Genomic DNA, 27,355 nt, shown 5'->3' on the forward strand with positions numbered 1-27,355 from the left:
CAGACTCTAACTGCTCCCTTTCTCCCAGGAACTTTAGAGCGGATCTCCAAGATATGGAGGTGGTTAACAGCACCGGCACTACCAACTGGAGTTTCCGACCCAGGGTCTGGGTCCCAGATGCCCCGTGATATCCTCTCCCACCTCACAAGAGCCCTGGTACTAATTTCTGTTAGAGTCTGTAAACAAGTCTGGATGGCGCCTGGCAAAATGCCAGAGGGAGTGGTTTGTGAAGTAACACCAGCGAGCCATTAAGTATGGAGATTTCTTATTGGTTGACTGATGTATCTAGTTTATGCTAATTAAGATAAGCTGTGTGGAATGTATATATACCGCTCCTGTCCTACAATAAAGGGCTCCCATTCCTACTGTATCAACCTACACAAGTTGTTCGTCACCCCCCAGCTATTTTGCCCAGCCAGCCGGGCTGCGGCAAATTTCCAACCCTTTGAGATCCCAGGTGCTTTCCCCAGTGCTCCAGTGAACTCTTATGTGTCCACTACCTGCTCCCGTGTCAAGTATGCTGACATCCCAGGTGACCTGCCCCCAGCACTCCCACTGAGCTCCCAGCTGCTCTGGATTTGCGCCTCCTTGACTGGAAATGCTCTGCGGCCCTGCACCGCAGTGTGCACTCCCTCCCCGCCCCTCCTTTGCATAGCCTAGGGAGCCAGAGCTTCCAGACCCGGTGAGGCCCAGCCACCCGCCACCACAGTACAACGTGTCAAATGCCCAACAAGCACCTCCTCCCATGGCCATGGTCACTGGTGCCTGCAAAGGGTGTTCCCGGGATCTGTCGAGGATACCTGTCTGGCAGGCCTGAACATGCTCAGGGGCCATTTCTTGAAGACAACTGAACGGAGGCACTTGAAAATGGTCATGATAGCATCCTGCATCGTCATGAGAGACCTGAAATGCCATGCACGGGGGTTCCCTAACCAGGAGGTACTGAAGTTGACTCTGGTAAAGCTAGTGAGGCCAAGGCGGTGGGGCGGCGCGGAACATCAGGCCCAACGCAAAGCCTCACCTTGGATGGACCTCACCCTCCTCCTCCTTCCCTGGGGGCTCCGCTCCAACCTTGCCACTGGCCCCGCCCCCCCATCCCCTCTCAGGTACCGGTTCTGTGTGCTGCCAAGGCCAGAAGGAGGCTCGAATGCACACATCCATCCGTTGGTCCAACGGCTGCAAGGGGGTCTCACAACCTCCTGGTGGGTGTGGCAGGACCAGTCGTCCCAGTGTCCGCCCACGGACAGTTGGTGTTGGGTAACCTTTCTCAAAGAGTTAAGCTACCTTTTAGTTCCTTTGTTCATCCTTCCTTCTTTTCCTAACCCTTCTCACAAAGGATCTGAAGAGGAACATAATCTGTATTTACTGGATGGGCCCAGACTTATCTCATTGTTTCCTTTCTGTTTTGTTCTAGGAACACTGGAGCCAAAAGAAGATGAGTCTCAGCCCAGTTCGAGAAGGATGGGTTCCTGGAGGGGGGCAAACCAGGAGTGAGGAAGAGTACAGCATTCCCATGAGATGGGTCAGGTAGGTGTCCACGGGGCCTTTCTCAGCCTCCATCATCTGTCACCACTGGCTGTAAGCGGGTCCCCTCTAGGCCTGGCCCCCAGGGTCCTTAGCCACTAGACCCACCCCATTAATAACAACAACAACAACAACAACAAAATGGAAGCTATTGCCAAGGCCACTCTTGGACGGGAAACCTGAGGTTGCCCAGGGAACACCAGGCCAGGTGGAGAGAGGCCTTGCATGTGCCAGACTCAGGCCTGGGAGCGAAGGCAGTGTTGTAGACGCAGCCCTGTCATTTGTCTGCAGGGACCCCTGAAGACCTAGCTGTGGCAGAGCCAGATGGCTGCCTGGTCACTGGGCCAGGTCGCATTTTGGCAGGGAGAAAGGGCTGGGAGAGGGATGATGAAATAGCTCCCTGGTACCCTGGTGGAGTTCTTCCTCAGAGGAAGGCCCAGGAGTTACTGACGCTTGCCCTGAAGTCAGATGAGGGGCTCTGGGGATCCCCAAGGAGGATTGGTGGCAGCAGTGATTCAACACAATGATTATGGGAGACGGAGGAAGGAGGAGCCAAGAGGACTTGGTGGTCCAGCATGGAGACTGTGGGAAGGACATCTAAAGATGGCAGAAGGTGCCTGCCACTGGCCTAGGTGTCCCTCATAATCATGACAGTAATTGCCTTCTGAGCATCTGTGCACTTGTCCCTTGCCCTAACCCTCCAACTGGGAAGGAAGTCATCTGTCTTCCTGGGGAAGCTCAGTCCCACAGTTTGGGCAGAACAAAAGTGTTCGGGTGCATCATGAGGAGACAGTGCATTAATGGGCTGGGGGAGGGGAGCTATAAGAAAGGGCCTCTCAGAAGTAATTTATACAAGATTTTAAGCATTCTATCCTCTTGCCCACTTCTCTTCATCCCCACTCTGGAGTGTGACAAGAAGAGGCTTGCCCTCAAGACCTAGGTCTTAATCCAGGTTTTTCTCATGGAGCCTTGAGTGAATCACGGAAACTCTTGGGAGCATCTAGATTTGTTTCCTTTTCTGCAAACTGGGATAATTCCAGCCTTCCCCATGGATGCCAGGACAGAGGAGCTCAGAGGGGCCGGGCTAGTCACTCGTCAGGCCTGGCCTAGCCTGGAGCTTCAGTCTCACCACAGAGTTCAAGGTGCTTGAAGGAGTCACTTTGGAACCTGTCTCTGCCTGCTTTGGAACCTGTCACTGCCTGCTCCCACCTCATCCCACTCTGCAGTGTGGTGGGGATGGAGGTGGAAGCTGGTGTCCACCTTAGGAAACAGGTGATCTGCTGATGGATTCCACTGGTGACTGTTACAAAGCATGGCACAGAGGTCTTTGGGAAAGTCCTACAGGAAGGTCTTCTAGAGCACATTGGTGGTTTCCAAGAGCCAATGGAATCTGCATCAAGCAATTTTGGAAAGAAGAGCCCATGGTTAACAACCATCACAAAAAGCTGCATCAGATGCTGTGCTGCGTAGTGAGGAGTTGGGGTGGGGAACCACCACACACAAGGTTGTGTGTACTGAAGACATGAGCAGGGGACTAGGAAATCCATGAGTTAGATATAAAACAGAGACTTGCTTTTCCTTATGGAAAGGAAACAACAAGAACAAAAAGGCATGATTCAGTACCAATGGCAAATGTGTACATAAGGTACACACAGGTGCTGGTTTCTAGCTGGGAGCCATAGACAAGCCAGGCCAAGACACACCTTCCGGAGAGACAGCCTGTCAGATATTCCTCCCACTGTTACCCTGTCCAGCTGTTAGCGGGCACCTCTGAGAAACCCAAGGGAACTTCTCACAGTGTCCTGTGCCACCAGTGCAGGATGAAATCCCAGCTGTGCCCAAAACCACCTCAGCATGGTTCGTCCCACTGTGCCATTCCAGGGATGGAGAAGCTGCCTGTCTCTTCTAGGGCCGCTAGCACTCTGGAAGGCTCCACCCTCCATGGGCTCCTAGAGTCTCCTTCTTACCTCAAACTGCAGCCAGTTCATGGCTATGTCTGGCCCATGATTGGCGCAGCACCACCTCAGGTCCTCCACTGCGTCAGCTGCTCTGATGCTCTGCTCTCAGTTGTGGTAAATGATTCTGTAGCTAAATCAAAAGAAGGAAATGCTGCTGTGTAAAAGGCAGAGACTTGACAACATGTCTCTCTAGCCACAGCAGATCCCAAGGTCTCTACAGGCCATGCTAGACACAGATGAGGCACGGCTTCCCCTGGCTGGAGGAAGATCACCTGGCTACCAAATGCACAGATTCCCACCACAGCTTGGCTTCTGATAAATGAGCTTTGACCCAAAGCATTTGGTAGTGAGCTTTGCTCTGTGTTGGATACTGTCTGAAGGCCACGTGGGTGCCACCATGTGATCCCACTGAGTCAGGTCGAGTCAAGGGAGAGGCAAATGGATAGTGTAGAAAGCCTCCCCATCACCTCCAGATAAGCTGGAGATTTATGTCCACATATCAAACACTCTATTCGAAGACCTCCAGAGCAGTAGAACCCAGGAACAGAGGACACCACTGCCACTTTGGAACCTTCCCTAAGCAGCTTCACCCAGCAACTCCCAGGATGCAAGAGCATAGACCGTAGCTGGACCTGATGTTTTCACTTATGATCTATATGGCTGGCAAGTCACTTACCTTCTCTGGGCCTCAGTTGCCTCCTCTGTTGAGTGGACATAATACCCTCTGTTAAGGGTTGAACTCTTCTCCTAAAAAGATGTGCTGGAGTCCTAAACCTGTGACATCCCAGTGACCTTATTTGAAAACAGGGTCTTTACAGGTGTAAACAAGGACATTATGGCTTCCCTTCATCCAAAGGGCTGGTGTTTTTTATAAAGAAATTTGGGCTTTTTCTTTTTCACAACGGGTTTGCCGCCAGAACACAGGTGTCATGAAAGCCACCGCTAAATCAAAGCCAAACGGGAAAGGAAAATACATTAACATCGTTGTCATTGGACACGTAGATTCGGACAAGTCTACCACTACTGGCCATCTGATCTACAAATGTGGTGGGATCGACAGAAGAACAATTGAAAATTTTGAGAAGGAAGCTGCTGAGATGGGAAAGGGCTCCTTCAAGTATGCCTGGGTCTTGGATAAACTGAAAGCTGAACATGAGTGTGGTATCACCATTGTCATCTCCCGGTGGAAATTTGAGACCAGCAAGTATTATGTGACTATCATTAATGCCCAAGGACACAGAGACTTTATCAAAAACATGATTATAGGCACATCTCACGCTGACTGTGCTGTCCTGATTGTTGCTGCTGGCATTGGTGAATTTGAAGCTGGTATCTCCAAGAATGGGCAGACCCGTGAGCATGCCCTTCTGGCCTGCACACTGGGTGTGAAACAACTAATCGTTGGTGTTAACAAAATGGATTCCACCTAGCCACTCTACAGTCAGAAGAGATATGAGGAAATTGCCAAGGAAGTCAGCATCTACATTAAGAAAATTGGCTACAACCCTGTTACAGTAGCATTTGTGCCAATTTCTGGTTGGAATGGTGACAACATGTTGGAGCCAAGTGCTAATATGCCTTGGTTCAAGGGATGGAGAGTCACCTGTAAAGATGGCAGTGCCAGTGGAACCACATTGCTTGAAGCTTTAGATTGCATCCTGCCACCAACTCGTCCAACTGACAAGCCTTTGTGTCTGCCCCTCCAGGATGTCTACAAAATTGTTAGTATTGGTACTGTCCCTGTGGGCCGAGTGGAGACTGGTGTTCTCAAGCTTGGCATGGTGGTCACCTTTGCTCCAGTCAATGTCACAACTGAAGTAAAGTCTGTTGAAATGCACCATGAAGCTCTGAGTGAAGCTCTTCCTGGAGACAATGTGGGCTTCAATGTCAAGAACGTGTCTGTCAAAGATGTTTGTCATGGCAATGTTGCTGGTGACAGCAAAAATGACCCACCAATGGAAGCAGCTGGTTCCACTGCTCAGGTGATTATCCTGAACCATCCAGGCCAAATCAGTGCTGGCTATGCTCCTGTACTGGCTTGTCACACAGCTCACATTGCTTGCAATGTGAAAGAAAAGATTGATCGCTGTTCTGGTAAGAAGCTGGAAGATGGCCCTAAATTCTTGAAATCTGGTGATGCTGCCATCGTTGATAATGGTTCCAGGAAAGCCCATGTGTGTTGAGAGCTTCTCTGACTATCCTCCTCTGGGTCGTTTTGCTGTTCGAGATATGAGGCAGACAGTTGCTGTGGGTGTCATCAAAGCAGTGAACAAGAAGGCTTTATTTGAGAACTAAATCCAAGTCTGCCCAGAAAGCTCAGAAGACTAAATGAATATTACCCCTAATACCTGCCACCCCAGTCTTAATCAGTGGTGGAAGAACGGTCTCAGAACTGTTTGTCTCAATTGGCCATTTAAGTTTAATAGTAAAAGACTGGTTAATGATAACAATGCATCATAAAAACCTTCAGAAGTAAAGGAAAATGTTTTGTGGACCATTTTTGAATTTTAGTGTGTGGTAGTTTTAAGTTATTAGTTTTTAAAATCAGTACTTTTTAATGGAAACAACTTGACCAAAAATCTGTCACAGAATTTTGAGACCCATTAAAACAAAAAGTTTAATGAGAAAAAAAAATTGGGGCTCAACCCATACTGAGGGAAGATGATGTAAGACACACATGGAGAGATGGCCAGGGGATTAGAGTGATGTGGCCATAAGCCAAGGAAGCCGAGGATTAGAGCTGACACCTGGAGCTGGAAGAGGCAGAAGGATCCACCCTAGAGCCTTCAGAGGGAACATGATCTAGCCCATACCTTGATTTTAGACTTCTGGCCCATAGAACTGTGAGATGATACATTTCTGTTGTTTTAAGCTGTCCAGATTTTGATACTCTGTGATGGCAGCCTAGAAAGTGACTATACCACTTCACCAGGGTGACATGGAAGACTGAGACAAAGTATGAGCATCTGACCTACAGCCCAGTGACAAACATGCACAGAAGTCACTCCTCACACTGGTGAGCTGGACCCAGCCCTGGCCAGCTGTGCAGCACTGGACTGGTTATTCAGCCTCACCTAGCCTCAGTTTCCTCATCAATAAGATCCAGACAAGGCTACCTACTTTACAAGGCTGTCATAAAGATAAATTGAATGGTGGCACAGTAGCCGTGAAATAACTGTTGCTTTTCTGTTAAAAGATTGTAATCTCCTATTAACAAATCCTGACCTGCAATTCCTTACTCAATAGTTCTGCTAGATGGATGACAGTAATAGACTTCTACCAATGCTCTGGCCAGTCTGGACCACTGCCTTAATTCAGGCATGATGGGACCAAAGATTAGGAAAGAGTACAGAATAGCATGTCACTTGGTGCCACCAAGAGGTTAGGTGCAATCTGGCAGCAAGAATAATAACCTCATAAAGGGGATCAACATAAGCCTGTCCTAGAAAATTCTGGATTTATCTGACCATGGTGGCTGGATGACCACTTCATGCTACCAATGCCTGAATAGACTCAGTGACTTTGGTTGCTACTTTTAGAAAAAGGAATAGTACCAGTACCATGTGAAAATTTGGGAAATAAAGCCAAACAAGTGAAAGAACAAATGTAAATCAATCCTTTTTAGTTTTGCAAAGGGACTTGTCTCTAGTAGACAATAATCAAGTTAAGGGAAATGTTTTTAGGGGTGAGTGCTGGAAATTTGACTTCTAGCCCTGACATGCATTGCTGCTCCTGTTTCCAAGCCTGAGAATGGTTTAGTAAGGGCTAAATCTAAAGAATGCACATTAAAGCACTCAGTGTTATAGCCCTGAAGAAATGTTAGTGACATGGGGCTCCAGGATCAGCAGGAGTTCCTGGGAGTGTGGGAGGGAGCTCTACCATTGAGGTGGCCATCAGAAGAGACCAGGCCAAGAAGCATCCTGCAAGTAGGAGGAACCTCTTTCAGCTTCTTGGCCCAATGCTCCTTGGAGGTTCCCAGCACCTGCTTGTGAAAGGCTTCTTTGGGCCAGGTCATTCATCAGCAAGGCTTTCACTTTCTGATGCAACAGGCACACTGTCCCCTCCTTAGGCCTGGTACCCACCCAAGCCTGCTCCATAGTTCTGTACTGTGCCCCCGGTATTGAAGAACTGGAGTCTGAATTAAGCCATGGAACTTGAATGTGTTCTGTAGATAACAAGGGCTAGAACTGGAACTCAGGGACTGTTTGCAAAGAGCAGCCCAGTGTGCCCAAGGACAAAGGACAAAGGCTCATGCAATCTGTGCTTGCTGGGGGATGAACACCCTGCTGACCCCTATAAAATTCACAGCCCTCAGAACTGTGAGATGCTCTCCTCTCACCTGCAGACTGCAAGTTGGGGGATAGGGTACCTTCACAGGTGTGGGCTGGCTGGAAATAAAAGTCTAAAAATATCATATTGAGAAATAAGACAAAAGCACAGAAAAATATATTTAAAGCAAGGGCTCGACAGGTAGAAGAGACCTGATGAGTCTGATCCTAACAAAAGGGTAAAAGCCCATGACTGCTTTATTTATGGTGAAACACACCAAAGAAATTTATAGTGAGGACAGTTATTCAATGTAAACAAGAAACAAGAAGCTTCTGGGAAGCTGGCCTGATTGGGGACTTCTCACTTGCGCAGTAATTCTTCCTCCTCCAGGCAAGTGGCACCACAAAGCTAGTTGGGGCACTGGTATCTCTTTCCACCTCCAGGGAGTTGTGTTTCAGCCTAGCACTGTCTGAGCCAATAAATTCTGCAGTATCACAGAATCCTCTTTGAGCAGGACTTCGGTAGGGCAATGGAGCAGTCTCAGATCCGTAAGATAACCAAGGGTTCTCTGAGGTTCTCTGAGGGCCTCACCTTCTCTTAGAGATGGCCCAGACATGCCCACAGTTCATTCATGGCTTCCAACATCTCTCGCTTTTTGTTTTTTAAGCCCAAGTGATGTGATATGTTGTTACTTGACGTTCCCAGATTTCATTTCTGATCGTACAACAACCTATTATCATAACACAAAAAAGAATTAGTAGCAAGCGCATAATTCCAAAAGCATACCATGTAGAAGTCTTCAATACATTTCCAGAATTAAAGCCTTTTAGATCATGAAGTATTTCTTCAGCCAGAGATGTAGGATTTATGAAGTTGTTCCTGCTTTTCTGGATGTCCTGGATGTTATGATGTAACTCCATAAGATCCAGGCTGTTCTTATTAATATCATGCCAAATGCCCAGTAGTTGATTTTTTACCTTTTCCAAATCCCACTGGGAGCCATTATTCCTGGCTGCAGTATTGCAGACTTAAGCATGGCATTTAAGGCTTTGCTTAAATTTGAGAGTGGCACATTCATTTCCAATATTAATAACAGTAGCTTCCAAAGCATTTAATGTAGTCTCAACTTTTTCATCAATATTTACCTGAGTATACAGGGCTTTGGAAGTATTTTGACCAAATTAAGAAAATTAGCAGTATTAATGTTTTTATGTAAAGCTACAGACGCTGTGACTTGCCACAGTCTGGCTGGGCACAAATCACAAGCCACTCAAGCAGGAACAAACTTTATTTCCGAACTCCACCAGCACACTCCACACACGCTCCCCGGGAACTCCCCGAATGCCACCCACGCTGCTCCTCCAGGAACACACCACACACCAACCGGAACTCCCTCTCCCAGACCTTCCCCCACCAACACGAACTCCCCAGGCAATCCTCGGGAGAACTCCAAAGTAGTAGGCGGACAGTAAAGGTCTAATATACAATTGAATCAATCCAGCATCATCTTAATGGCTCGCCTCTCAACCATTACTTCTGGCAAAATGCCAGGGGCCATTCTGACTCGCTGTGGCTCTCAGCAGTGACTGTAAAGCTATAAAAGAAATTAAAGTAGCCACTCCTAGCTCTCTACGTCCAGTCACTCACTGTGGTCTGCTTAGCTGGTTATGCATTTTTTGTTAAACCTGAACTGCACAATCAGCATACCATGGCCCCAAGACTTTAGCTGGGAGTAAAACAAAGGGTGGTTGGTAAAGGACCAATACCCCTCTCCCTCTGTTATATCTTCAAGTTACATGATATTTTTTTTCCTTTTCTCTGCACTCTCACATTTCCAGAAATTAAAGCATAAGGAGATTGAACACAGGCTCTCAGGCCATATCAGGAACTCTCCTTGCAGTTTCTGCCTGGTCAGGCATGGTCCCATCTGTAAAAGGGAGAAAATTGGAGGCAGCTATCTTTTTGTATGCCACCTTCACTGAAAGTTAGGATATTACCAACAAATCCTCCAGGAATTATAAGATCTTGATATCACTGTCCTTTATCAATTCTTGGAGACCATCCCAAAACATATCTACCACTTCTAGAGATTTTATGTTGCACTAGAAAGACATTTGCACAACTCATCCATTTATGAAAGTCACCAAATTTTATTGCAGATTGAAAAGGCAATAAGGTACTGGTGGATATTCTGTGCAGATAACTGGCCTGTTATGGGAGAGTCCCATTTTAATAACTGTCCAGGATGTTTGATCTTAAGCCCAAAGGGGCCAGCATGATTGGGTGGTTTTTTAGGTCCCCCAAATGCTGTATTTTCTTCAAAAATTTAATTTTTTTCCCAAATTTCTGTTTTTATTTTTTGTTATTATTTATTTAAACTTTGGGTTGTCATTTCCCAGTGCTGCAGTCTGGCTGGGCACAAAATCACGAGCCACCACAGCCTTGTAGATTCAAACAGCAATTCTTTATTCCTGAACTCACACCGGCACTCTACAAACACGTTCTGGGGGAATTCGGCCCAAATCACGTTCTGGGCAAAATCCCAAATACTCTCTGAATCCCACGAGAACTCAAGGAGCAGGCGCGCCTGAGGCAGCAGGATACGCCCTATTCCCAGCAGGGTACATCTTAAACCTGGAACCGCCCTAAACCCGGATTGTCCTAAACCGGGAATGCCCTAAACCCCGATCCACCCTAAACCCGGATCCGCCCTGGTCCTTGAGCAAGGTCACCTTACATGCAATGACACTGCAAATGACCTGGGTCATGCCATGCGTCATTCTTACTTAGCAATGGCCCTCAGTATCCCAGAATAAAAGAGTAGAGAGAAAAAAATAAGTGTTTGATCTCATAGGAAGTCTCTAGGACTCACTCCTATTCCATCTTTTCCTTAGAGATCCTCCACTGCAAGAAGAATGGATGTGTCCTACTGCAGTTTTGACAGCCGTCCAGGAGAAAAACATTCCAGTTCTCCAACCTTGTCCCATATCACATTGTGCCACCATCGTTGGGAGAAGGAAGGAGAGCTGAATGTCCTTTAATTTCAGGCTAAGACAAGAGGATCACAAGTTTGATGCCAGCATCAGCAATTGAAGGGTACCCTATTCATGCTGGGACAACTGGTTTAATTTATTCTCAACTCTTTAATCAATAGTTACCTGGTTATACAGGGCTTTGGAAGTTTTTTGAACCAAATTATTAAGAAAATTAGCAGTATTAATGTTTTAGGTGGCTATTTTCCTCATCTTCCTGAGAGGAAAAATGTGACCAAAGTCCTGGAGGAGGACTACTGGTCGACCTCTGACCAGTCCCCCCCCACCACCTCTTGTTCCTGCTGTGGAGGTGGAGAAGGAGAGGGTCAAGGCATGGAGGACCTAGTGGCTAACACTGGGACTGCCCCCTGGGACAGGGGTCATGGTGTGCCCTCCCAGTCTTCCCCCACTGCCACTGCTCCTCTTCCCAGACCCAGACATAGACCCTGTCCCAGCCCAGGGATGTGCCCCAGAAGGGTGGGGAGGAAGAAGGAGATGGCAGTGGGAAGGAAGGGACACCGTGGGGGGCTGCACTCTCTCCCAATGCTTAAGGGGGCATCACCCCTCAGAAATTGACGCCTCCCTGATGGGAGAGCATGTGGGACCCCTAAAAGGTTAATAAAGCCAGCATAGGCATCATGGAACCAACATAGAGGTGGATTACCACTGTAGTCAGTATAATCAAATCCAGTGGCATGGATAGGTGTAATGTGTTTGTCTGTGAAACCTCCCATCGTATGACAATCATTAGTAAATACTGGAATGGTTTCTCCAGTCCACACAGCTGGATGTACTAAAGATGGATCTGGATAATAGGTCCAATAAGTTTCTCCATGGGCTCTACTTACTGACCACTCAACAGAGACAGCCTGGCCACCAACATTGTGACTGGAGTCTTGTATCTCCCTGTTGTTGAACTATCTGCTCAGCCTGAAGTGTCAGGTCCTTCATTTGTCTCCACAATGGCAGGTTGGTTTTCCTGTTCCTCAGAGTCTTCTTTGTCCCTCTCTTCCTCTTCCTTATTTTCCTGTTCTCTCTGGAGGTTGATTCCAGTTTCAGTCTTTTGAACATTGGCTCCTAATCCTCCATGTTTTACAGGATGTTCTGGTACCCAAATAGAATCACAATTCAAAAAATGTAAAACAAAGCATGATTAAGATTATTTTGTGGGGTCATATTTTCCCCCCCTTTTTGTTTTTGTAATTGTTGTTTACTAGACAAATTAGCTTGCTCCACAATAGCTTGACCTTGAGGATTATAAGAAATCCCTGTTTGGGGATCAATATGGAATTGATGACAAAACTGTTATCAGCTAGAGCATTGTCAGTTTTAATCTGGAGAAAAACATTCCAGCCTAATCCTGCAAAAGCAGCCAAGCAATAACAAATTGAAAGGATAAAAGAAACTGAAGTTAAAATGTAAAGGACCAGGTATTGTAAAGTTTCTGAACTGCACTCAGAACCTGAAATTCCTGTGGCAGTTAAGACAATTCCCGGAACTGCCCATTAGATATGTGTCGAAATCCCCCCTAACCACTTAGTTGCTTAACAACCTGGACCCTGTGCAGCTCGGCCACCTCAGGGCCCAAACCAATCAGTTTGAATGTATCCCCCTCCTTAGGACTGACCTATCACTCTCGCCTGACCTGTTCCCGCCAATGAATGTGCTAATCATGTTTGAGAGTTGTTGTTTGATTTTCCCGCGCCTCATGATGATTTGCTCTGATGTATGCAAAGCCCCTGCCCTCCCCAAAAAGTGTACTTAAGCACTGCTTAACCCCTGCTCAGGGCTCTTGGCCACTCTCCCTTCTTGAATGAGCACGGAGCCCCAGCGCGCTGGATCTTCAATAAACCCCCTTTTGCTGTTGCATGAGTCAGTCTCTTGGTGGTCTCTTCCTCCGTCGTTCACCGGTCCCTTACAAAATAACATGTGAAGTATTTTCTTTCACAAGAGCAGTGGAAAGATAAATGAATAAGTGAACAGGGACTGGGGTTGTGGCTCAGTGGTAGAGCACTTGTATATATTATGTTCAAAACATACATTGAACATAATTTTTGCCAAATTGGGGGATGTGAATTGTTACATCCATCTGTCACAGCTGATTTGGCTGTAAACCACAGGGATTAAATCACAGTGACTAAAATTGGAGAAGTCACTATACACTGTGGTCATAGATGAACAATTTGATTAGTCTGTTCCCCTAGTAATATGAAACTTTTTATGTAAACAAGAAGCATTCTTATGATGTAAAGAATGTGAGGTTTGTACATAATCATTTATTGGCAAATAGCAACAAGTTTATCAACCTTAGCATTACTTGATGCTAAAAAACCTGGAAGATTAGAATGAGCTGTGATATGAACAATAAAACAAGGATATTGATGCATTTGACTCTTTCTTGTAAAGTATGGAATAAATGAAATAACTTCTGACAATGTACTTTCTATAGTAGCTGTTGCAATATACTTAGCAATTCCAACAGTGTATGCACTATCACTATAAATATTGACTAGCTCATTAGCAAAATAAAGCACAAATGAGAATTTGAAACTCTGCTCATTGTGCAGAAGTATAAGAAGTCTGTACCTCCTCAGTGTGAGCATAGCTATAAAAACCTGCTTTTCCTGAGCTTGAGCCATGAGTGAACACTGTCACTGCTCCAGCTATTGGCTAAGCGTGTACAATTTTTGGAAAAATAAGTGAAGTTACAAAGCAAATTAAACAATCTCATCATGGAGGTAGTGACCCTCCACTTGACCAGGAAAATTAACAAATGCTATTTGCCAAGTATTAGAAGATTGCCAGAGCCAGCTTTGTTGTTGAATAGAAAATAAAGTACAATAATAGAAGGCTCTGATCCAATTAATTGTATAACTCATGTCCTACCTTTAATGACTAATTGAGTAACAAAATCATGAAATGGAGTTAAAGACTTTTGAGGGAAATGAGTAATGTAAAGCCATTCCACTACTAATGACTGCAAGAGTAGGAAATAGCAATATGTATATATATATATATATATATATTGCTATATATATGTTCTTAAAAATTAATTCCAGTAAGTTGTGCAGTCTTAATGGCAGTTTCAACTTTTGTTGAAACAACTCTTGCCTCTGTTGTTAAGGAAAAGCAGAAGGATTCCCCAGTAAAATTTGAAATAAGGACTTAAGTCTGCAATGGACAATTTTGAAAGTCATTGAGAGTATGTAGAACATCAGTCCTAATTTGTGAATTTTGTGGATGAATCGTGCATCCCTTAATTAAGTTGCCCAAATATTGAAAAGGAAAAGCCTTTTGCACCTTTTCAGGTGCCACACATAAACCATCTGTGGTGTGTAGTGGCACCTGCTCCTCCACAGAAAATCTTGAGCTTCTCTAGAAATCCTCACCATAACTGATCTTAAAATATCAGCAAAAGAATCTCTGCAAAAGAGTTCAGTGTAGTTAAGCTTCCTATTTCCTGTTGGCTGTATCTTACAATAACTAAAATTGGCTGCAGACCTGAAAGAGATCAGGTGCTGAGCACCCCTTTACTAGTCTTTCACATTTATGGGCTATCTAGTGTTGTAGATTCTCTAGTCTAAAATGATGCATAATAGTTTGTAAAGGTTTTCAAGCAGGAAGTGTGTTTACAAATGCAGAGTGTGATAGGAAGACAGATTCTTTTAATAAGGTCTCTGGCCTTGGGCTGTGGAGCTTCACAGGGACATTTACATTTCAAAAATAAGAGAAGATGTTACTAATTGGGTTCCATTGAAAGAGCTGGCAGTGGGGAGTAGCTCTCCCTTTCTCAGGCTCTGATTCTTGCAAAAGGTGACTTTGAGGGGTTAATTTTCCCAGGAGGGTGAAAGAAAAAAACCTGTTGTCATGGGAACTTCTGCAGATCCCTCCCTGTTTACACTGGGTATAAAGTTCTAAAACTTCCTGAACTCAGGGTTCTGGGGGATTGATTGATTACAATGAAAGCTTTTTCCCTCTGAACCTGGTACAACCAAATAAACCTGCTTCCTGTTTTCTTACCCCAAGTGAGGTTTCTAATTGAGCAAAAATGTTTTAAATTTGATCTAAATTAGCATGAGCCAAAAGAACATCGTCCATGTAATAGATTATATATATGCATCAGGAAATTGTTCTCTCACTGGAGCAATAGTTTGTGCCACAAAAGTTTGACATAATGATAAGCTATTTGCCATTCCTTGAGGCAGCACTTTCCAGCAAAATCTTTACTGGCTCCTTGAAGTTTACAGCTGGGATGCTAAATACAAATCTCTTACAATTACCTGGATGCAATGGTATAGTGAAAAAACAATCTTTTAAATCAATTACTATTGACAACCAAGAGGGATAGCTGTAGGAGAGGGAAGCCCATGTTGGAAAGCACCCATCAGTTCCATAGTTCAATTAATTGCTCTGAGATCTTGTAACAATCTCCGTTTGGAAGATTTTTTTTCTTTATTACAAAAATTGGAGTATTTCATGGGCTAAGAGTAGGCTCAATATGACCAGATTGAAACTGTTCTTGAACTAATTCATAGGCTACTCAAAGCTTTTCCCTTATAAAGGGGCCATTGATTAACCCAGACAGGATCATCAGACAGCCAATTAATTTCTTCTGTTTTCTGGGCCGGGGAAGAGATCAATGCCCCCCCAACACACTCCCGTTAGAAAGACTGATCAAGGGTATTAGCCAATCCATATTTTCCTTGTTGACAGGGCTGTGGCACTAGTGAGCAACTTTCTTGTTGATTTTTTCCCCAGTCCTTTAGTGGGGATAAATTCTTTTTTTTTTTTAAAGAATTTTCTTTGAAAGAGGGAGAGAGAGAGAGAGAGAGAGAGGGAGAATTTTTTAATATTTATTTTCGGCGGACACAACATCTTTGTTGTATGTGGCGCTGAGGATCGAACCCGGGCCAAGCGAGCGCGCTACCGCTTGAGCCACATCCCCAGCCCCAAGTGGGGATAAATCCTTGATTAAGCATTTTGAGAAGTCACCCTAGAATCAGGGCTTATTAATAAGACTCCCATGCTGCTCAAAATATCTTGTCCCCACAAACTCATTGGCAAAGTATCAAGTTTGAAAAGTCCTGTATTGCCATCTTTATCCTCCCATGGGAGGTACTGAGCACTTTGGGCAGGCTGAAAAATTTGACCAAGGCCTCCTAAATTAGCAGGTGTCATTATGTAATGCCTATTCCCAGGGCCAGAATTTCCTAGTAATTAGGGAAATATCTGCCCTGGTGTTGATGACCCCTTTGAAAATTTTGTAATTAAATTTAAGATCCAATACAGGGAGTCTTGCTTAGCTAACTGATCCCAGTATGCTCTGTCCAGGGACCTGGAAGTCTGACCTTCCTCAGGTCCATTTGATAAAGCCTCTTCCGCTGAATGATAAAGCATGAAACGAATTTGTGCTATGGTATTGAGAAACTGATGTTTGGAAAACCCAGCTTCTCCCTCAAGGCCTATCCAGAGGGAGGGGGCATGATACTTGTCCCTGGAAAAAACCCACAGAGCATTCCTAGGCACATAGCCACCCTGCTGAGTTATTTGTCTGTAAATAATAGAAGAGATCTGCACCAGGTGTCCCTGACTCAGGTAGGCTAGGTGAGGACCCATAGCAACCCCCTAGCAACCTCCAATCAGCATGAGACAGGGAAAATACCTGGGATGCCAGATGACCCCCCAATAGTCTGGGTGGTTGATAACATGTTAGGAAACTATGTAGATTAGCACATACACCCCTCAATAATTAAGCCAATCAGTTCAAATGAATCCCCCTCTTGCACTAACCAATCACACTTACCCAACTTGTTCCCACCAGTGAATGTGCTTAATCAACGTTAAGAGTTGTTGTTTGATTTTCCTGTGGTATGAAATGATTTGCTGTGTGATGTTGTGACACGTAGAGTATCCCCCCAAACCTATAAAATCTCACTGAACAAAGGACCGGGACCATTGTGTTGGAAATGGTTGTGAGTCCAGGCTCGAACTTGCAATAAAGATTCTTGTGTGATTACATCCGATTCGGCTCCTGGAGGTCTACTGGGGTCCCACGAATCTGGCATTAGAGTATGCTCTGGAGAAAGCTGAATAATGGAATTTGTTTAAGCTGTAACCTTAATTTCTCCATTAAAATTTACATCAAGAACTCCTAACAGCACTTGAATTCCTGTTGGAGTTAAATTGCTTCTACCCAGTATTAAATCTACTGTATCTGGTGGCAAGGGCCCATAAATTCTCATAGGTGTTGAGAGCCACAGCCTAAGGGGCCCCAGCAAACTTTCAGACTGCCAGCTGATGATTGGCTCACAGCGGCCCCAGCAACATCTAGCTGATTGGCTCCTCTTTGGTGATGCTCATTGGGCTGTTTCCCTGCCCTTTCAGCTGCTCATTGGGGGACTTTTTTGGCTCTGCCCACGTGACCCAGCCAATCGGCCTCAAGAGCAGGAGGATTGTGGGAGGTGGAGAGGCTTGGGGTTGAGGGAGAGGCTTGTGGGAAGCCGGTGGTGGCAGTTGGGCTCTGAAGGTTTTCCTGAGGAGCTTTTTTGTTTGGCGTGTGTGGTTCTAAAAATAAAGTTCGTTTCTTTTGACAAGTGGCTCCTGAATTGTGCCCAGCCAGACTGCGGCACATAGGGATTGTTTGCAGACCAATTTTTGGAGTCAGTACAAATTTTGAGGTGGGTCGAGGTTCAAGCTCCTTGTTTCCAAGTAGAAAATATCCTAGATGTATGGTGAGACTAGGTCTGCGCATAAGGAGGCTGGGCTAGAGTGATGGTTGAGCTGCAGCCAATGTCTGCTCCAGAGCAAATGATGACACCCCAATTATTTGATGGGGCCAGGCCTGGACCCACCTCCTTTACCTGCTGCCTAAGCAGAGGCCACCCATAGAAGCCACTCTGAGTGTAACAATCCTCTAAGGCACCATGGACAAATATCTTGCACATTTCTTTGTCCTTGTGGCCATTTACAATCTCTAGCCATGTGTCCCTGTTATCCACAATTAAAGCACTGCCTTTTAGAATTGGTCTCCTTCAAGAGAGGTTGAAATACTTGTTTCAAGGCAGCCACCATTGCTATGCCTTGCAAGTATGCTGTTCTGATATCAGAACAGAGGTGAATATCATCCTACACTGACCCCTTTTTATAGAGAGGTTGAATTACTTCATGGCAAACTTTTTTAACATTTTCAAATGCCAGCTGTTTAACTAAAATCTCAGAGGCATTTGGATCACTAATCATACAGTTCTTGGCTTGGTATAAGCACGCCATGAAATTGGGGAACATTTCATCCGGTCCTTGTCGAAAGTGACTGAAATCCAAGGTTTTCTCTCCCTTAGTAAGTAACTCTCCATGCCTTTCCCCCACACACACTTATCTGTGCATAAGTTTACAAATCATAATTTAATTATTGTACCAAATCAGTGAATTGTCCTGCTCCAGTCAGCCTATCTAAAGTAATGTTAACTCCATGCGTTCTGTTCGTCTCTAGCTGCTTAGAGCAAAACTCTGTTCAATTGGACTTCCATAACAGATATTCGCCCCCTGAAGTTAGGCTCTAGCCAGCATGAGCCAATCATTAGGCAACAAAGTCTCATTACATAGTGATTCTAGCAGACTTTGCACAAATGGGGAGTTTGGTCCATAAACAGAGCAAGCAGATTTCAATGTATTGAATAAGTGCATAATCCTTTATCTATTACCTTGAATTCTAAGGATCAAGTTGTTCAAAGGTAGGATATAGTCTGAATCCAGGCAAATCTTCCCTTGCTGCTTTTGCAGCTCAAAGGCCATGCTGAAGCTGGGAAACTTTTACAATATTTGTGACAGTGACTTTTAATTTTCCGTGAAAGATGGGGTGAAGCAGGAGAGCAGGAACATTCACATTCAAATTACAAAGCTCATGAGCTAATTCATTCTTCTCAGGCTTTTCTACATCCTGCTGAGGCTCCCTTTCCCCATCCTCTTGTGTCTCCTCCACTCATTGAGCTGGCTCCAGGACAAGCTGCCATTTCCCGAGCTGCACTCTGCAGACCAAGTGTGAGTGGCAGGCAGGCAGGCCATTTGCACTTGTAACTTGACAGCCTTTTTAAAGCTAGCAATTAAGTCCTCTGAGGACCACACCTCACTATCTTGATCTGAATGCAATCAAGTCTGTATCAGAGTCCATATCCTGTCTACATTTCCAATCGTGCACCTGGGCATATTAGCTGGATTGCAGCCAGCACGCAGCTGTCTGCCAAGTCTTTCCCAAATATGCAAATCAAGTGATCCCTCTTCTGGGAACCATAGACAATTCTCCATAACTACTTCCACAAATTGGGCAAACTGAGCTTTCTTCACGACTTTCCTCTTTGTTTAATAATGGTTTTAAGAATAGCTAGGTAAATTTCCCCATTCTTAACGCCAAGCTATCATAAAAATTCCTCCTTTCACTCACTCACTCTCTTAAAATGACTATAGTGCACTTTGTATGATGGAGCTGATGAGCACCTGAAAGGCGAGTGACTCACTGTAGACGGAGATTCAACCAAGAGATTTATTGGGGGACTGCCCGAAAGGGAAGAAAAGGAGAGGCAGAGAGAGGAGAGGAGGAAAAGAAAGAGAGCAGAGAGCCTGAGCTTGCAAGCTTCGGTTTAAGAAGGGTTGCGTAGGCAACGTGGCAGGTGCTGATAGGCAGGATGACTCAGAACGGGGAGCGGACACTGTGTTCCATTGGGATTGGTCGAGAAAACTTTTGAATTTGGCGCCCTTCCAGAGGAATGGGAGGGGTAAGGGATTCCATGATATTCTCGAGAGATGGAAACTTAACTTCATCGGGAAGTCTCCCACACACCCAACAGCACCCACCTGACATTTTTCCTTCTAAACTCCTCATGATGGTCCTTGTTCCAGGCACCAATTCTCACCTGCAACCTGAACAGGGAGGAAATGGGTAACCATCAGAGGTTTGGGCCAGCTGGAAATAAAAGTCTGAAAAATTGTATTAAGAAATAAAACAAAAGGCAGAGGAAAATTATGTTTAAAGCAAGGGCTTGACGGGTGGAAGAGAACTGATGGGTCTGATCCTAACAAGGGAAAAAGCCCTCAAATGCTTTATTTATACTGAAACATACCAAAGAAATTTATTGTGAGGAAAGATTCTTCAAGGTAAAGAAGAAGTGAGAGACTGTGGGGACGCTGACCCAACAGGGGACTTATCACTTGCACAGTAATTCTTCCTCCTCCCGGCCTTGGGCCCCACCACCAAGCTACTTGGGGCACCGGTACCTCTCTCTACCTCCAGGGAGCTGTGTTTGAACCTAGGGCTGTCTGAGCCAATAAATTCTGTGGTATCAGGATATTTGCCAGGGCAACAGACCAGTCTCAGATTGGTAAGTAATACTGAGGGGCTCACCTCCGCTTCTAGATGGCCAGACATTCATGGCTTCCAACACTCTCCTGACTGGATCTTAAAAGAAACTGGCCCAGAAAAGGTAAACAATTTTCCCAGAGTCCCTGGCCAGTGAGCAGCAGATGCCTGCACCACAGCCCCCATACCCTTATCCACAAAGTGCCTCTAGAGTGAGAACCACATGGTGACCTGCGGCTTGTTCTCCCGCACTGTGGATGGCTGCCCCTGTAGGCAGCTACTGAGGTCACTGTTCAGACATCAGGTCAAATGGATCTACTTGGTCTACTTGTCATTCCCAGCGAGACAGAGCCACACTGTGAGGCAGGGGTTCAGGGTGGCTGTTCACCTGCCAGTTCCTTCTGGCGAGACAGTCAGGGACCAGAAGGATAGACAAAATGACAGGATCAGGGTCTCAAGACATGCTCCCCACCAGTGATTATGTGCCCACCCCCCTACACACACACACACTCAGATTCTTTCCTGCACAGTCACTGGGACAGGGTAAGCTTCTGGTCTACCCAGCACACACTGGTTTTACCCACCCTGCTGGCAATGACTCCTATCCTCTTGCTCTGCTTACCTGCTTTTCCTCCCTCACTGTCAAGGATGAAAGGCAGAAGCCCAGTTCACCAGCTTGTCCCCTTCTCAGTTGGCTGGGAAATTTCTGAACCATGAAGATTCACAGGGCAGTAAGGCTGATGTCCTTGGGACCTGATAGAGTCGAACTCTTAATCATGCAAGCACACGGGTCCTCTCTTCCTTAGAATGCACTCATCTTCTCTTTCTCCTCACAGGTTCTGGCCCTCCTGGGACTCCCTCTGCTCCAGAGGGTTAGAAGGAAACTGAAATTTGGCTCTAGTTTCTGGGGAGTTGAAAGTAGCTCCTGAGGCTCAGGCTCTGGAAAGCCAGTTCTGGCTTCTGGGTGTTGAAACTCCCACAGCCCACCAGCAGGGGCTCAGCTTCTGGGGAACTGAAAGAAACTTCTAGAGTTGGGTCACCAAAACCTGCTCCATGCTTGAGGACACTCAGCTCTTTAGCAGCTATCCAGTGATGCCTGACACTGGTTCTGCCTTCTGGGGAGATGAGAGAAACTCCCAGAGCCCACTGGCAGCGATTTCCAGATGCTCTACTGCTATGATTCCAGCTTCTAGGAAACTGAGAGAATTCCTATAGCTGAGCCACTGCAGCAGGAATACTTGGTGGGATCCCACATGATGTAACCTGTCTTTTCAGGCTTTTCCTTGCTCTGGATGGTGGACACACCATCCAGGCTCTTTGCTCCTATAGAAGCTTCCATTTTTATTTTATAACCTTTCTTTCTGGTTCTGCATATATAGGTTGATATTTTGTTTGGCATACTTAATTCAGCATTTCTTGTAAACCATTTTTGAGTTAATCTTATGCTATAATCGCAGGGTTATTTATAAAGGCTATTAGCAGTTCTCTGTTTTTTTTTTTTTTTCTTACTCTCTCTCTGTACTACCTTTACTAAAATAATTTGTTGTTCAGGGTCATTTGAGAGATCCATTACCTCAAACAATCCTAGCTAGAATATAATATTTACAAGTTAACACAGATTCATTTGAAACAAGAAAAAGAAGTTTTTAAAGAAGCCCCTAAAATATAAGCCACTGCAAAACCACCGTTTTAATGTTCAGAGGGGGAACTTGATTGATTTATTTCAAAGCTGACACCCTGAATAGATCCCTCTGGGGCCCAGCACCTGCTGTCACAGGCTGATGTTGCCTTACTGACATGTCCATAATCAGAGCCCACAGAGTGGGTGTTACCACTCTATATGAACACTTATTGCAGGGACTGACACCCCTTCCCAGGACTGCTCACTGTGGGACACCAAATTTACAGAGTTTTTAGATATAGGAAACACTGAAGACAGCATTCCCAAGAGCCCCTTCTAGGGTATCTACTGTATAATTGGAAAAACTACAAACTACATGATCTAAAGAAAAAAAAATTCCAGCAACACTGATTGGCTTCTATATGGTTTGATGGTCAAGTGGGATAAACTCCATTTTTCAACACCATTTACAACAAGATCTTTACTGCAAAAGACAAAGAAAATGGACAGAAGTCCCTTATGTGTAGGCTTTTATGGCCATCAGTCAAGATATTAAAAAAGATTACAAATATATGCAAGTCATACTCCTCTGGCCACACTGGCAATGGGAATATACTAATTGTCCCCATTTGGGAAGAACTGGGCCCCTCTTGTTCTCACTGGAAAATAATCCCTCCATGAAGTGACAGTGTCCAAATGCCCATAGTGTCCAAGAACCCAGATTAGTATCACATCAGAGGAGACTTGAGTCATGTATGGCATAGCAGGTGATTGACATGCTTACTTTAAAATATTTCTTATAAACAATTTTAAAATAGTCCTCAACTTGCAATGAAGGGGGATCACCTAAAGGCTTTTGATGACTTTCTCTCTTCTGAATCTCTGCTTGTACTAAAGGTAAAGGTGTTTTCAGAATTCTTAGCACACATTTCGCCTGGGTAGTTGGCCAGCCAAGGCTGTATTTATCTTCTTTGGATGTTTGAGGAATGCAATGTCTTTTGTTTTCTGTATTTCAGGTATGATGACTCTTCGTGTTTGCTGAGAGCCACAGCCGAGTAGGAATGATGCATGGCATTTTTGCCAGAACTAGTGGTTGAGAGGTGATGCCAGCAAGCCATTGAGATGATAATGGTTATGTTAAGCTGTGTATTCAATTGTATATTAGACCCCTGCTGTCCACCTGGGCCTGCTACTTTGGAGTTCTAGAGGGGATTCCCGGAGAGTTCCCATTGGTTGGGGAAGTGCAGGAGGAGGGATTTCCGGTTGGGGTGTGGTGTGTCCAGGGAGAAGGTTGGGTGCAGGGCATTTGCGGATAGGCGGAGAATAAAGGAGTTCCTGTTTTGAACCTACAAGGCTGTGTGGCGGCTTGGTTATTTTGTGCCCAGCCAGACTACAGCAAGTGTTTGCTCTCACAAAGAAGCAACTGAAATGACTGACATCTTGATTTGTATGGGTAATCTACAACCAACTCTTAAAATACATCAAATGTAAGATAAATATTCACAAAAATACTTATAATTTAAATCTGAAAACTATATAATAGAGGAAAACAGCTGAGTCATTTGTAAGCTATTTTTTAAAATTTCCTTGAATATATTCAACTAGAATGTTAAGGCATTTTCTACATAAAATATTATGTTTTTCCCAGTATTCCTAAGAAATCTAATAAGTAACTTTACAGGGAAGAACCAGGATCAGAATAGGAGGGAACACCTTGTGCCTGATGAACACAAGTCACAGATCCCTGTGGGTGGTGAGGCTGAGTCTCCCAGGAAGGCCAACACTCCTCCCAGCTCAGCCCATGGTTTTTTCTTGCCTGAGCCCTCCTGGTGGTTCCAGTCTGCTTTATAGAAGAGCTCCAACGGGTGCAGCCCATGTGGTGGGCGGAGCCAGTGGACAGCATCAGGAACTGGTCACAGTCATAGTGTCGCCACGCCCCCTTGTCTCCTTGCACTGGACTGGCCTGGATATTTATGTCTGATTCTGAGTGATGCGTCCTCTGGCAGTGTCTTAGTGCCCAGGCTGCAGCAGGCTGTCACTCCAGGAAGAGCCGGTGCGGGCTTTCTCCATACCAGCCCTTGGCTTCGGGATTCCAATAGGTGTTCTCAGGCCACACCCCCTGTGAAGAGGTCCTGCACTTAGCCCAGCACAATCCGAAGTGATCTTGCACTGCCTTGAAGAGGTTCTGGAATGCCACAGCTGCCAGGATGAGGAAGCCTCAGGAGACGTTGCTTATTGAGCTGCAGGCAGCAGGACACACAGTACTCACAGGTGCTGCAGCAGCCCTTGGCCAAGCAGTCATGGCAGAAGTTCTGCTTTGTGCTGGGGACACTGACATCACAGCAGCCGTGTCAGCAAATCCTTCCTTTCACAGACTGTACCCCAGCTCATCAGTGATGAGGTGCTTCCCTTGAATGGAGTTCAAGCACTGATTGCTTGTCCGGCTACTATTGCCCCAGTTGAAATGCACTTTCCAGGAAATGGCTTAGTCATGGTCCTGAGCCGGGAGGAGAGTCTGATCTCTCACTGCCCTCTCCTCAGGTGCTGCTGAGGAAGGAGACCAGAGTGAGCACCCACCTCTTCCTCAGGGGCTGAGCCACACCATGGCTGCCAGGTTCACCATCCTGGCGTGGACAGTGGGTGTTGCAGTCAGGAAGCAGAGCAAAGCAGGCCTGGGGACCCTGTGACATGGCTGCTAAGTGCAGGGCACCCTGACCACTTACTGCAACCTTGACCCCAGATCTGGCCCAGCCCCTGTGTTAAAATATTGAAACATTAATTGTTAATTATGAATTCTTGGCTTCTTAAGGTTTATAAAAGACGATGAATTTAGGTCTTTTAAATGTGTCTTCATAAATTGTATGTAAAAGGCAGTAAAAAATTATTTGTATGTGAAAAAGGTAGAGATGGCCTTCATCCTGGGTCTTCATTCAAATATAAGATTACTAAGAATTAAAATCGAATGCACATGTAACTCAAGACCCTAAAAAGTGCATCCTGAGGTGCCTTGACTGAGTTTTGCCAGGTGGGGTGCCTACAGTTCTATCTCTGTCACCTCTTGTCATTTTATGACAATCCCAGCCAATGAGTAAAATGAGTGTCTCTCTTTTGCAGAAAAGGAAACAGGTTTGAAAAGGAGCAGTCACCAATGACTACGCAGCCAGAGACAGAGCCCACCTGCAGTGGCCCCCTCAGGTCTAGATCAGAGAGGATGTAGAGCTACAAAACAGTGCCCAGGCTCCATTTCTTTTTCCACCATATGCCGACTAGGTCCATCCCAGGACCCCAGACATGTACAGAGTACTGGGACCACTTACCACGATGCCCTTGATTTTACCCTCAGAATGGCCAGGCCCTTTACCCTTGACTCCGAAAGCAAAAGCACACACCTTTCCCTTTATACCCTCCTGAGAAAGGTTCAAAGTGAGCCAGCCATGCCACAGCAGCCAGCAGAAGGAGCAGTTCCTGGCCGTGTCCTTCAGGGCAAGCCGCAGACTCAATCGAATATTTTATCCAAAGCTGATAAAGGAGGCCAAGAAGTTCCAGCATCTTCTCTATCAGCTTGGAAGACAAGGATGAAAGAAGACCCTTTTGAGATACCTTAATTACAGTCCTGCAGATGCAATGAAATGAAATGGGCTAAATGAGATTCTGATATCTCCTTCAAATCCGTGGGCCATCCCAGCCCTCTTTAGTGAAGCTGCCAACCACTAGCTCTCGCAAAGGGAGCTGCACAGAAATTCCCTGAACCAAATATGTGGGACCTTGTATAAGTCTCTTGTCTGCACATTTCTCTCCCTTCTGCTGTAAGGTGGGGGCCAAAACTGAGCATGTAAAAGCCACATGCACTGGTATGGTGGGCTTGCACTGTAGGCCGGGCCTCTTCCCCATCAGCAAGCTCTTGGCCGTCACTTGACAAGATCCTACATCTTGCTGGCTATTTCTTTATCTTCTCCACACATAGAGAAAGGACAGAGGCTGAGATGAACCTTCAAAGGTCCTTCACAGTTCCAGGATCTAAAACTGAGCTGGATCTGTTAGGGCTGCCAGCTGGCCTGCTCCCCACTGAAACCTTCCTAACTCTCAACTTCAAGGGCCCAGCAACAACCTCCTGCCACTCATGAAGATTTAATAACACCTGCTGAGTACCCAGGATATGTGAGGCACAGGGATGTAATGTGCACCAACTGTTACTCCCCTCATGGGACTTACGGCCAGGTGAGCAACACAATTATCTGGAGCTCAGAAGCCTGCGATCCATACAATGCCTCTCCTCTGAGGTCTTCCCACCCTTGTCACCTTGAGTGGACTCTGCTGCCACACAATACAATGTTCTACAATAATACGTTTGGTACCTTGATTCTTCACCATTCTCCATCCCAGCACACACAGGGAACTTCATCACGTCTACCCAGAGCCCAGGTGTGCTGGGAGCTGGGATTCCCATTCCACATGAAGAGCAGGGGATCAAGGAGTTGCTGAGATCTCAGAGGCACAGACAATGAAATAAATTGTGGTTTTATTTTTCAAGTTTTCAATCCAGTGAGTCACATGAACTCTTCCCACAAGTGTTCAAAAGAATCCACTCTCAGTGTATCCTCATAGTGGCTCCATGGTGGCAGATGAGCAGCTCCCTCCCCTTCTGTCACAAAACTGGTGGAGTAGCCTAAGCACTGATTATAGGACTTCACTGCCTCCTAGCTGCAGCCTACAAAACTTCTGGTGAAGTTCAGGCCTGAGTTACTTTATCCCCAAGACCTACCCATGTCCCAAACAGAGCAAAAGGGCTCAGGACTGAGTCTCTTCTCCCAAAAAATGATCCCTGCAGCCTCACTACCTCTCAAAATGGATCCTCTGTACACCTGGAGGGTGTCCCTTGCTGTAAGCACAGGGCCCCTATCTCAGGCAATCTTCTAACCACCCATCCCACCGCTTTCCAAATAGGGTAACAACTGATCTTGGGGTTGCGAAGCTTATCATGTGTGCTTAAAAACACCAAAGCATAATGGGTCGGAGGTGGGCATTCCTGACCCGACAGCCTCAGTGTCCAGCCCACTGGAGTGGATCTGCAGGCCCTGAGCCAGACCAACCCAGCACGACGCTTGCCACTTCTCAGGGCCTCACTCAGCTTCCAGCTCCAGTTGCTCAGTTCCTACACCACACTGACTGTCCCCATCCTCTGTTCCTGGATCTGATGCTGGTCAAGTAGGAGGGGGAAAGAAAATGGGGCCCCCTACCCTGCAAAGGCACCCTTGCTTTCTCATAGTGTAATAGCACAAATCACACCTTCAATGACTTTAAAGATCAATTAAGTTATCAATCTTCAATCAAAATGTCAAACTAAAAAATAGATGAAATGGAAACCCATTGTTATGGTTTGGATGTGAGGTGTCCCCCAAAAGCTCACATGTGAGACAATGAAAGAAGGTTCAGAGGAGAAATGATTGGGTTGTGAGAGCCTTAACCAATCAGTGAATTGACCTCCTGATAGGGATTCACTGAGTGGTGACTGAGGTGGTGGGGTGTGGCTGGAGGAGGTGGGAATTGGGGGCATGGCTCTGGGGTATACATTTGTATCTGGCAAGTGGACACTGAAAGGAAA

At 45.7% G+C, this 27,355-nt stretch overlaps 2 pseudogenes; one reads left to right on the forward strand and one right to left on the reverse strand.

Annotated features, from left to right (window-relative positions):
* The first annotated feature begins 819 nt into the window (after positions 1 to 819).
* Positions 820 to 6,110, forward strand: LOC124088770 (elongation factor 1-alpha 1-like; annotated as a pseudogene).
* Positions 6,111 to 23,788: 17,678 nt separating this feature from the next.
* On the reverse strand, positions 23,789 to 24,376 carry LOC124088771 (SREBP regulating gene protein-like; annotated as a pseudogene).
* Between the last annotated feature and the right edge of the window lie 2,979 nt (positions 24,377 to 27,355).

Source organism: Marmota monax, unplaced genomic scaffold (genome assembly GCF_021218885.2).
Source record: "Marmota monax isolate L192 unplaced genomic scaffold, Marmota_monax_Labrador192_F-V1.1 WCK01_AAM20220418_F8-fsc00232, whole genome shotgun sequence".
NCBI lineage: Eukaryota > Metazoa > Chordata > Mammalia > Rodentia > Sciuridae > Marmota > Marmota monax.